This window comes from Sceloporus occidentalis, unplaced genomic scaffold (genome assembly GCF_023333645.1).
Source record: "Sceloporus occidentalis isolate IW3139 unplaced genomic scaffold, rSceOcc1.0.p SCAF_3, whole genome shotgun sequence".
Lineage (NCBI taxonomy): Eukaryota > Metazoa > Chordata > Lepidosauria > Squamata > Phrynosomatidae > Sceloporus > Sceloporus occidentalis.
Genome location: NW_028316983.1, coordinates 152,234,805 through 152,248,188, shown reverse-complemented (window position 1 = coordinate 152,248,188; position 13,384 = coordinate 152,234,805). Strand labels below are relative to the sequence as shown.

Below are 13,384 nucleotides of genomic sequence, written 5' to 3'. Positions count from 1 at the left end.
TGTGTTTCTGTATTTTAAAGATTTTCCTAACTTGCAGGGAGGTCTCCTAACTGAAAAGGTGAAGCAAACCTGACCACAACATGTGCTTGAGAAGGGGCTTAGGTGAACCTACCCTTCAGGTTCTTATAATGGCCTTTAAGTGATCTGAGCAATACCATGCATTACAATACCATACACAGAACACAAATCCTGTTAAGGGCACTTCCAGTGGATGTGGACAAAACAGTTAAACACTCAATGAAACCATTTCCTTGTTAGCAAGAGGAAGGATGAGGTGATTTTGTAGTGCAAAATGAGACTTGGATTTTCTAAGATGGACAAAGTGTCTAGGCTGCAAGAGCCCTAATATGTCCATTATGAATTCTTTAGATTCTGGCAACAGACAGCTTTCCTGTCTTATGTACCAAAGTCTAATATTCATATTTATTGTGCATACCCCTTTACAATTCCATGGAATTTGACCCGATCTTTTTTTGTTAAGATACAAATATGGTTAATAATAATAATAATAATAATAATAATAATAATAATAATAATTTCTTATGCACCTCTCCCCAAGACTCAAGATGGGATATAACATAGAAGAAAACAAAACCATTTAAACACTTTAAGCTAAAATTAATAGTTTAAAATCAACTGAGTAGGCCTGCCAGAAGAGATAGGTCTATAATACTGTTTTAAATCCAGAGAGCATGTTTAGCTGTTGAATCTCTCCCACGAGGTCATTCCACAGTTTGGGGTGGCTGATGAAAATGTCCTCTGAGTGACAGTTGCCCCTGTAGTTCGGTCCATTTAAAGTAAATGTCCCCCACAGGGATGCAGATTGTACAGGAGAAGGTGATAAATATAGAGAGCTGAGAAGTTTTATTTTATGAAAGAGGAGTTTTGTGTTCATATAATCCCACTTTGTTATGAACAAGGTAAAAAAATAGATGTGGCCAATTTCTTATCTTTGTTACAACCCATGTGATCAGCCACTTGTACATTTGATAATATAGCCCTATTCAGGAGCTCAGAAAGAATTCATAGTGAATACATGTAGAGTGGGAGGAGGATAGCTCTGCTATACTCAAGCATTACCCTCTTTACCTGGAAAGTAATAATCTGAATGGGAGAAACTTCACTGTAAGTGTTGAAACTATGAAGGCGTCTGTTTTATTTGCATTTTATGTGAATTCCTTTCTGAGTGCCTGAACAAGGCATATGTTTGAGATGTATCCCATCCTTTCAACAAATTGAAATCAAAACCAAACTTAGCAACAACAACAACAACAACAACAATAAAACCTGGAGCAAAACTGGGCCAATGGGAGGAATAAGGGGAGTGCCACTGAAAAATAAAGTTGCTACTAAAGCAACACTGAGATCTCTTGAGTTGGCTGCACTCCTTGAATTTCAACTTTATGTGAAGGAGAACAAGAGACAAAAAGGACAAAACTGGATGGAGGGGTCTCTTAGAAAAGCAGGACTGCAGTTCAGATCCAAGTATTTATAGGAATACAAGTGGATCCCAAGCTATAACAAAACATTATGAGTGAAGAGAGCTGCTGTGGTTTTGTTTGGTTTTTGCTTTGTAGCCATACACCGAAAGCAAGAGCTACTGCACATCATTGTCCACTGCTTTTCATCCCCTAGATTCCTAGTATGATGCTGTTTTGCAAAAATTTGGAGACACAGTGACTGACTTTTACTGTTTGGACTGCCAAATGGGTCTGAAACAATGGAACAGATATGGACCTAATTTGGACAGATTTAAACCAATTTGGACTTGAACCAGATCAAGTCTGAATCATCCCAGTTTGGGATTTGCACCAGGTTGGTTTCATAACCCAATTTATTTTGGCAGACTTTGCAACACTGGCAATGAGACTGATAAAATATCCTCAGTTAAAAACATTTAACAAAATGGGCACTTTGGTGCAGTACATACTGCCATAAAGCGGCATACCAACGCCAATTCTGGGATTAGGGACCACCCGGCAACCACATGGTCTCTAACCCTAGAATGTACAGTCAGGGTAACAATGGTGGCGCCCATGTACACAGGATGCTGCCATTGTTATATAAGTGCTGTGCGGCATCCACACTTGTTAAGCCGCCCCTGTGGCTTAAAATGAATCCTATTTTCTCAGGTTCTTTGTCCTCCATAGAGAATACTCACCCACTTGTTTTCTCACATTCTCATGAGTTTACATACATTTAACATCCACACTCATCACTTCTTGTTGCCCTTGTTCCTCTTCTACATTGTTTCTTACTCCTCTTTCTCTTTAGTCTTCAGTTGTATGTACACCTTGAATTCCACCTCCACCCACCAGCACTTTGTTTTTATGAAAGCTTCCATTTGAAGAACTCATAGATCCTTGGGAGATATTATTTTTTAAAGTTATTATATACCGGTTTCACAATCTGCCGGAAACTATTGATTTGAGAGGTTTGGACCATCAGTGATTCAGAGTCTATCCAAAAATCTAGGAATCAGAGAAGTATTAATGGATACTGTGAATATTCCTAGCAGTGCTGCATTTTGTAATGCTGCTGTTGTCATCTTATTTATGACAGTATTATTCAGGTGTTTTGTCAGCCCATTTGGAATTGCTCCCAGAGCAATCACTACACGAACCACAGTCGTTGTTATTGTTTTCCCAGCTGTACTAAGAAGTTGTTATTGCTGCTGCTGCTGCTGTTGTCGTTTTTGTGTTAATTATTCACTTATATCTCACCTGCTGTCCAATAGTTGGACTCAAGTCAGTTTACGGACTATTTAAACCATGAGAATTTTTAAAAGATTAAAATAAAAAAAACTATCAGTAATAAATATATAATTTTTAAAATCAATATAGAAAGAACATTAAAATACAGAATATACAAACTGCAAAACAATGCTACCATTAAAAGTCAATTGCAGTCAGTTCTCAAAAACATGCAGGAATAGGCAATTTTTCACTGGCTGATGGAAAAATAATTTTTTCACTGGCTGATGGAAGAAGGAGGGAGACAACTTAGCCTTTGTAGGGAAAATATTACAAATGGGTGCAGCCACCGAGAAGGCTCTTTGCCTTATACCCACCAAATGTACCTGGGAAGAGAGTGGGAAGTTCATCAAAGAAAGGCCTTTCTGAGTCAAACAGAAACAATAGAAACAAGTTGAAGGAATCATGTCATCTCCACCTCTCAGACTATTTATTAGTACAAAATGCATACAGTGGCATCCTTCAACTGCTTTGGGAGTGGGAAAGAAAACAGGTCAGAAAGCAAATCAGGCAAACTCACAACAAATGATAGCACAGCATGTATTTTACATTAATAATTGTCAAGGCCAGCCCAATTGTATGACCTTAGTGTCGGCGTGGGATGGGAAGGGAAGCCTTAGAAAGTTACTCTATGTACTTCCCCAGTTTAATTGTCTAGCAGTAACTATTGGATGGTGTAAACTATAAAGGACCCCCCCTTTATTTTCTCTTCTCAAAAAGAGGACCCAGCCTACAGTCTCTGATGTGTACTGTGCTACCATCTTATTTTTAGAGAAATGACCCACATTTCCCCTCTTCTTCTCCGACAATTCAATATACCTAGCATGATAGCCTTTGGGGAAATCTATCAGCACTGGCAAGCTGTAATTAGGCTTTCAGAGTGGTCAGGACCCACAGGCTTTGTGCCATATTCTTGTTTTTAATTTCTTCTAAAACAAGAAATGATTTTAAAACTCTAGATCTGCAGTAAAATACTACATCTTTGAAAATGTCACTATACTTTTTTCTCCAGATGGTTTTAGAGATACTTCACCTATTACATTTCACCCCTTAGACAGAACAGAGTAAATTTTGTAAATCATTCCCTGAAACTTTGGCTGCATCTATATTGCAGAATTATTGCAATTTAACACCCCTTTAACTGTCATGACTCAGTGTTGTGAAAATCTGGGATCTGTAGTTTTGTGAGATGTTTAGCCTTCTGGGTCAGATAGCTCTGGTGCCAAGACAAACTACAAATCCCAGGATTTCATAGGATGGGAGCCATGACAGCTAAAGTAGTGTCAAACTGCATTAATTCTGCAGTGTGGCAGCAGCTGTGCAATCATATTCACTTTAAAAGGGTATGACATTATAACTATAACAGTTTGCAAGGAGATCTGTATTCGAAAGTGAATTAGTATTTAACATTGCCCTGTACTTAAACAATTTCCTATTACTGGTTTAAAACAGCAGGCTATTATTATAGGCTTGCTTCACTTCTAGTGAAGTAATGGGCAACAGTTCATTTGACTTCACTTATTCAGGATATACATTAAGCTTTTATCTAGTCTCTTGCTTGTAAAAGTAATGGGGGAATGATAAAGGATGTGATCAGTAAGTATACTCGTCACTTAGCAGCCTTAAGTGGTTCTTTGAAAGTACTTTTTCCCCAAAAATTATCATTAGATTACCATCTTCACTGCCACTCACAGGAAGGATTCTTAGTGATAAAAGTAGCAGCCACTTCTTCTTGTTGTTGCTCAAATTTATTTATTTATTTATGTTTGCTGAAGGAAGTACTCTTTTGCTACTAATGGTTCGCAGTTATTTACTGGGCTCCAGAAGTAAAAAGGTGAAACAACTTCCAGCTCATCAGCGTTTGAAAAATTGTTTTCAGAAGTGGAAGGCCATGGCAAATGCTTGCAAAGAGTCACCATATCACTTGGCATAAAAAATATAGTGAAGTAAACCAGAGAGGCAAAGCTTGGGTGACATAAGACCATACTCAGCCTGAGTTTCCATGTGGATATTGCTCGCTCATGTCAAAACTGAAAGAACGCATGATCAGACAATTGCAAGATTATGACTAAAATCCAAACGCTACCATTCATGAACCCCTTTCACACCTAGGGACATAAACTGTGACATCATCTGTCCTTGTGTGATAAACAAAGCACACACACAAACAGTTATCCTCTCCATAAGTCTGTGAGATTTCTCTCCCCACCTAGGTCTTGGAGATAATTTTCAACACTGGTTTTTGTGTATTTCTTTAGATATGCAAATCTTTAAACTACAGTATCTGTTGCCGTATTGCATGCTATATTGAAAGTAAAAATGAATGAGTCATTTGCAATTTTGTAAACAATCATATTGCCCTCTTCTCGTTTTCCCCTTGTGATGTGCATGCTTAGCTTTACAAAAGGAAAGGGCACTACAGATTGTGCAAAGCACAACCAGTGGCTAGGAAGTGTTTGTCACCTCACTCTTGTGCTTGGCATATCATGAAATTAGCATTTTGCCCTTGATGCCTCACTTTTGTGCTAAGATTTAGTTTGGGTCCTCAAAATCCCTGCCAGTCTGTTTTGACTATAAACAAGACATCGATTACATTTATTCACATTTAAATCAATAAATAGATTGTTGGAACAGGGCCACATTCCTAGGGCTAGAGTTACAAGGAAGGCTTCAGGTAAAAGAATGAAAATTGACTTCCATTCAATGTCTTGCTGATTGCTCTGAACCATATTTAAAAACCAGCAACAATTTTGATTATTATTTATTTTATTGTTGTGTTTTCCACTTTGGCTCCTTCCACATTGTATTCTCCATGTGCTCACTTTCTCTGTGTATGTGTCTGTGAGTCACCTGTCAATGTATAGTGACCCAATGAATTTCACTGTATAGTGATCCAATGCATGGGTTTTCTTAGGCAAATAATGCTCAGAGGTGGTTTTGCTAGTTTCTTCAGCTGAAATGTAACCTATGGTATCTGGTATTCATTGGCATTCTCTTGTCCAATTACTAAACAGGACTGACTTTGCTTAGCTTCCAAGATCAGAAGGGATGTGGTGCCTTTAGGGCATTTAGGTTGTGCTTACCTTATAGATGAAGAAGTGAGTAAAATTGTTTGATTGATTCCTTACTTTCTATGTTGGACTAGCCCCAACTTCTGACTTCAGGATCATTGTCTTAGATGATTCCATAATTGAGACATAAAAATAGAGGTACCTGATACATACAGCTGTACAGTGAACAACATGGAGACAGGTAAGCCCTGGCTATGCATACTAATGCTGAAAGCCTTTGTTGTTCATATTTCAAAGTGAATTGATCAGAACGATACCTCCTGAGTGAGTGTGTGGATTGGAAAATGGTATAGTTTGGGCTTCCATTGTCTTTGAATTATGAGATGCAATTTTAGGCTAAAAAATTATTGAAACCAACAGAAACATGAAACTGATAAGAACTGGGAGTGGATTGGTCTTTTCAACTTATTGTCTGATTCTGTACATGTTTTCCCATGGACTTTTCCTAAACTCAGTTAGATTTACTCTCTAGTCAGTGTGCATGGGATCATGGTTTTTGCTCCTTACAGCTGCTCATTGCCAGTACCTACAAGCTTATAAACCAAACATTGGGGGCATGGTCTTCCAGAATTTTAAATTTGAATCCCCAGCATTACAAGTAGCTGGAAATAGCGGGACTTGTATTCAAAAACCATTGGAGAACCACAGCTTCCCTACAATTGTTGACTGTGGTGAACAGGAATGGAAAGAATAATAATAGAAATATTCAAAATTGTTGAAACACGGATTTAGTGTATATCAGAAAAGCCTGACAAAGAGAATCCTAGATCAGCAAAAATCTACACAATTTTGGATTTCTTCTATGGGGAGAGGGAAAATAAGGGCTATAGGATTTTTGTTTGTTTGTTCTGTTTTGTTTCACAAAAAAAGAAGCAATTTCCTCCACAGAGATGAACAATTCTACACAGAAATAAAAATCTAAGGGCATGTTTTCCCACAGAATTTCCCAGACTGCAAATAGCCTTTGAAAATTGCACATTTTTGATGACTTTCTTAAAGCAAGGGAGGAGTGTGTGTATGTGTGTGTGTGTGTGTGTGTGTGTGTACTGTATATAGTTCTTAGCTGAAATAATGAAGTATATAAAAGTTTACATTAACCCCTTGGTGAATGGGTTACAAGAAATAGCTGGAAGTAGGGCCTCTCATAGCACTTTCAGAAGGCACAGAAAAATTTGGAGGGAAACAAAAAAGCATGGGAAAAGACTCCACTGTCAGAATTCATGGGCTGCAGACATTTGGACATGGCTTGCTGATGCATTACTCCTTTAAAGTAATTCCTGTACTAGGCATTAAAAACTTTTAGAGTAACAAGGTAATCACTCTGGAGAATTCACTCCACCCAGCACTGGATATACAAATAATTTCCTAGCTTTCTCAATGGCAATAAGGCTGACAGAGCACAGATTCTCCTATTGTTCTGCAGATAACACAAAAGCATGGGACTCTCTATTTCCCGCTATTTATCATTTACTTTTTTATTATTTAACCAACATCTACAGAAACTCCAGTTATACTTAAAAGTAAGTGAAGGAACAAAAGAGAAGATAAAGCGATCTATAAAATGGCAGAATAGAGAGAAGAAATTCAAAGGGAATACCTATTCAAGTTGAGTAGCATATTACATATTGCAAATCAGTGGATGAACCTAAAATGCCACATGAGTGGGATAAGTCTTTTCAGTGTTAATGAAAACTATTAATTTCTCCAGAGTACAGGTTGATACTTTGCCTACCACTTTTGACAGGTGAAGAATTTAGGTGGGTCAGCTACAAGCTACATTTTCTGGAAATGTATAATAAATCACTTTATATTAACCAAGAAGTTGAACCATTACAAATTTAGATTCAATTGTCATATAACTATATTTTGTAAGCCTGAAGCACTGTTTCACTTCAGAGACAGGATTACAATCATATATAAGTACTTACCTGGGATTAAGGACCATTGAATCCAGTGACAGTTATTTCTGAATACACTCATAGATGACTGTGCTACATTGTTCGAAAATGGGCTGGTAACCAATGCAAACATTTCATAGAGATGAATGGCATACATTGTTATAACTGCAGTGTGATCTTCATGAAATAATGAAGTTGAGAAAGGTTTGTTTTGATGTACTACAAACCTTAACATGTGCATTTTGATATGCTAGTTTAAGTAATATTCTGATCAATGTAATTTAAATTCTCCAATGCCACATCACCCAGGACCTCAGAACTCATGTTATACCCACTGAGAATGAACCGTGGTCCCAAAGGTTAACTGGCAAAGCTCAGCTCTCATTCACTATTGCCTTATAGAGATGTCCTATTTAATAACTGGTTTATTTATTTATTGTAATTGATTCTTCAAATTGTGCTAAAACATTGTTCTTGTATAACTTCCTTTAAATCTAAATGTATATCAAAATAAATCCAGTGTGGGCAACAGCTAGAAGTTGAGGGTCATATTGGCCCACTGCAGGAACCTGGAGGAGTCTACATACAATGGGTTTATTCCTACAACCAAAATGTTTCTTACCCTTAGAGATCTTTTTTAAAAATAATTTCATTACATTTTTAATGCCCAAGAAATTCCTTTCTTCATCAAAAAAAAAAGTAATCCAGAATTCAGCTTCTGCTTTATTTCATTTTAATTAAAGATCTCTTCTGGGCTTAAACAACTCATAGGGATACAAATATGAGATTTCATCCCCATGCCCCTAAGCATTTGTGGGGCATTCAGAGAGGGCAGGGGGGAAACAAATTGCATAGTAGGGACATGTATCCCATGAGCTGCACTTCTCCCAATCTGGGATTCAGGTAGGATACAAACCCTCTATGTAAAAGGGACAGTATGAGTTGAGCAAGTTTTGTGACTCTTGAATTAGCGTGGGGAATTTTATTTGGGGAACTTGATGACATGTATATTTTGACTGAATGCTTATATTTTGGGTCTATGGACCATAATAAATTATGACTAACTGATATCCCCCAATCTTCAAATAAATGAACTAATGTTATAGTGCTATAAACATGTAATACAAAATAGTCTAGCTAACAGAAAGACAAAAATGGTTCCTCACCACCACCACCACCACCCCTTGTAAAACAGAGATCTGTTTCATTATAGATAAAAACCATACCGGTGAATTCTTCTTTTGTTTCTCCCAAACTTTCTCCGTGTACTTCTTATTTTTCAATTTACTGCCATTTATTCACCATTGACACAAATCACTAGACAAAGGAAAAGCATTGCTTTTCACTCTCTGAACCCCCCCCCCCAAGCATTTATTTTTTGCCTATTCTAGGGATTACTGGTTACCCCCCCCCCCCCCCGATCTGGTTTTTTGAATCTAACAGAAGTCTATTTCTGCAATGTTAGCACTTCCATCATTCCATGTGTTAGAATCTGTCACTGCATGTTCCCACTGAAATCTACAGTGAACCCTATTGATAGCCCCTCGATGACAATGATGGCACATTTATAGAGCACTGTAGTAGAAGCAGGATGTATTCACAAGGACAAAAATTTAATGCTACGAGTATGATATGTTCCTCACTAGGAGCTCTGACAATATTTTCTTTCGCATGAGCTACCAGCCTAAGATGTGGAGCTTCAAATGTACATTCAGGACATTCTACTTTCTAGAATGGCAAAGGAATGTTTCACCATACATATGTATGTATTTTATAGAACTTCATGAAATAGCAAATTATAAAGGACTCCAGATATGCTCATTGTTCCAATATAAGGGACTTTGCAAGTATGACTCAAAAATTCAAGTAGAAAGGAGCACATAATGATGAAGGCTGATCTGAAGTAACTTACCTTGTTTTCTAATCATTTTCATGAATAGTGGAAAGCTCCTAGTGTTTCAGATTATTTTCAGGGTGTTCAAAAATTCATAGGATCAAGCTATTCCTTTTATTAGGCATAGTAAGGCTACTGCCTCAAGGCATCTGATTTAGAGTATCATGAAATGGCAACAAACTGGTAATTGTTTATATTATTGTTATTATGTTTTTTTATTGCTGAGTTGAGAAGTTTGCTCTCTCTGGTCTCAAAATGAGTTGTCTGTCCTTGGATATTATGTACCTCCAGTGAGGGAAGCAGTATCACTTGTTGGTCTGCCTTTGACGGCAAATATATTGAGATAGCTTTCTATACTTGGAAGCCAGATGTGGACATTTCACTTATTTTGTTTCTGAGAATGACAAAAAGTTCATAAACAACTCAAGCCATCCCCATGCACACACACATACACACTGGGAAGAATATGAGAATTTGTTGTACATCTTCAATGATTGTTCACGTTTTGAGACATTTTTGTGAAAATTTCAGGAAAATTCTTAACATCCACAGTTCCTCCCCCAAATATTTTTCCTAAAAATATATTTCCAAAATATACTGCAAATGTGTGTGTGTGTGTTTTCCCCAAAATATATATTTCTGCTGCTAACAAATATATCTTCTTTTCACTCTTGTGGAATGGTGAAAAATCTTGGGTGAATGGCTTCATTTATTTATTTTGTTGTTTTCTGAAAGTTGTCTCCATGTGTTGAGACTTTCTTGTCAAGGACTAGAAAATTGGTGAATACTATTTCCATGTTTTCTGGACACTGCATACTGTTTTGATGTTGTATTTTTGGCACAGCTTTCCTTCTTTACTCTTTCAGAATTAGCTTCATTTGCCTCCTTTCAGAGGCTTCTCCTACTAATTCTAATCATCAATATGACCTTGCCCACTGTGTCACAGTTGCTGCCACATGATGATTTTGTTTGCTTGCTTCATTTCTACCCTATTTCTCTTTCAAGAAACACAAGAAGGCACACACATTTCTACAGTCTCATATTTCATCCTCACAATAAATCTGTAACAAATTTTGGATTGCTAAATGATTGCTGGGCCATAACTAACCAAATAAATGAATAGGAATTTGAATTCAATTTTGCCCAGTCCTTATCTAACACCAGCCACTCTGGTTGCCTTTGTTTATATGCTTTTTCATTCAAGAGCACTCAGAGATGGCATTGTTGACAGTGTTGCTGATAAAATACAGCACAAGGTTCACACAATCCCAACAAGACACAACTCTTCTCTCCTGCTAGGGATCAAAACTGCACACAATAAAGAAAGCTGTAGAAAACAGAACCCCTGTGTCAGGTTCAACTTCTTGTCTCTTTCAAATGTTTCCCACTTGCTGCTTCCAATGATGTCACTTTGTGTATTTTCCTTGTGGCAACAAGCCATGAGTTGGGAAGAAGGTGAAAAATGTATGGCCTAATATACAACAGCATGGGCCATTGTGCAGGGAGAAAATAGAGAACTCAGCACTGGTATGACATTTTTGATGGCATCCTGGTATAACTGCTGGGAGTGTATTATTCAGTCTTCAATGTCTTCTTCATGTAATCTGTTCATTTACTCTAGGCTTTATTTTTCAGTGTGTTTTGGAAAGAGGAGAATATCAATATAAAGCCAATAAACTCTGACAAGACTTTGGGGGAGGCATAATCATATCTGAACAGGTGCACAGTTCTGAGGCTTTCCAGGCAGCTGGTTCATATAGGCATATGGCCAAGGTAAGACCATTAAGCTCTCATTGCTTCAGACGTAATGAGAAGATCCTATAAATACCAGCAATGTTTTGTGTAGTTTGGCACTATGGGTCTTGAAGTTCCTTTCTAGCTAAAATTATTCTTTCAGTTGACTACATTAAGGAATCCAATTCATTGGTTTTGGCAATAAAGAACAGTTACCCTGTTGTGCCAAAGAAACAGTGAGTATGAAATAGATATAACCATTTCTTAATTGGATCTCCTGCTCTTGGTGCTTAACCACACAAGCTTTAGGATTTTTGGAGGTCACACTTCCAGCACATAGCAAGTCTGAAAAAAGCTTAACTTTCAGAGCTTCCCAGAAAGAACTGCAAGAACTGTAGTTGCATGATAATGCTGAGAAGCCTGTGCCAGAAGGTGTTTCTGACTTTGTCTAGTGACTTCTGTTTCATTGACTAGACTCAAAATACAGTTGAGATGCAATTCTTCACTAAATTCTTCTCCTAGGAAGCATGAGTAATGTCTGCAATTTTATTAGGGTGGGAGGGGGATTGGGGAGCTAGGATTTAATATGTCCTGTTATGCTTTTATCTATTGATATTCATGTTTGATTTTATTGTTTTTGTTTGTTGTTACATGCCTCCATCCAATACAGGGAGAGGCGGGATACAAATTATTATTATTATTATTATTATTATTATTATTATTATTATTCCCACAACATGAAAGTCTGAAAAACCTGGCATTTTCAAAGTATATTCACAATTAGGCTTAATCTGCCCCAAATTCACAGGTAGATGCTTTCTACAGAAAACAGCAATTTCTGCACAGAAAATAGCCTTTTCTATGTAGAAAATAATATTCAGTGCAGAAGTATTAATTTCTGTTCAGAAAAAAAATGATATTTTCTGCACTGAAATTTCTGTTTTCAATGCAAATCAACTATGTGTGAATTATTTTCAGAATAAATGCCCAATTACAGCATTTGTTGCACCAAACAGAATTTTTCATGCAGGAATTACTTCTGTGATGGAATATTGCACAGGAACAATATTTCTGTACAAAAGAGTGTTTTCTGTGCAGAAAGCAATGTGCCAATTTTGTGCAGAATACATCTTGAATTGCAAAAGTTATTGTTAATTCAGGATTCTTCTCATCAGGGCTTCACAGCAATCAAAAATGTGTTTTCTTTTTCAATCTAAACAAAAATATTTCCAAACATTCTATCCTTAGTTGAGACTTGTTTTATTTAGCATGTAGGTTTATCCTATCCTGGTGCTGCCACAAGTGTTGTTCTTAGCTGCCTTTGAGCTGACCTGGATTCATGGCAAACCTGTGGATGAAACATCTCCAAGACCTCCTGTCTTCAACATTTCTCCTCAGGCCTGTGTTCTCCTGATTGAGTTTATCCACCTAGTCTGTGGTCTTACTCTCTTTCTGTTGCTCTCCACCTTTCCTAGCATCATTGTCTTCTCTAATGATACATTTTTCCTCATGATGTGTCCAAAGTTCAACAGTCTCAATTTAGCCATCTTGGCTTCCAGAGAGAGATCAGGTTTGATCTATTATAGAATTCATTTACCGTATTTGTCTTCTTGGCTATCCTTAGTATTCACAATACTCTTCTCCAACACTAATATAGTATTAGTATAGTATAGTATAGTATAGTATAGTATAGTATAGTATACCAATATACTATAATAGTATAGTAATAGACAATTGTTTTGATCCTAAGGCCATCTGTCTCAACAGTTGCCAGATTACACTCTATACTAGAGGACCAGAGCAGAGATGGAATAATAATTGCTCCCTCACATTTGCACATGAGCATGTATATGCACATACACACATTTATTTACTTGAACATTTACACACATTCTTATATAGGCACAGATGGAACTACAGAGAACATAACAGTGTTTTTTTTAATGGAAACACGTAGGGATGATCCTTCCAGTATGGTGTCGCTCCATCTCAGTTATGGTCCCACTAGTCTGTCCAACAGCTGTATGGTATAAT

At 37.1% G+C, this 13,384-nt stretch overlaps 1 long non-coding RNA gene across 1 annotated transcript in view; it reads left to right on the top strand.

Moving 5' to 3' along the window:
• The window catches only part of LOC149316955 (uncharacterized), a 65,133-nt gene extending 53,804 nt beyond the window's left edge, over positions 1-11,329 (top strand). Inside the window, exon 3 of the long non-coding RNA XR_016280726.1 lies at positions 11,252-11,329. This is a non-coding gene — a long non-coding RNA (uncharacterized LOC149316955). The remainder of the gene's footprint in view (positions 1-11,251) is intronic.
• Positions 11,330-13,384: the final 2,055 nt, after the last annotated feature.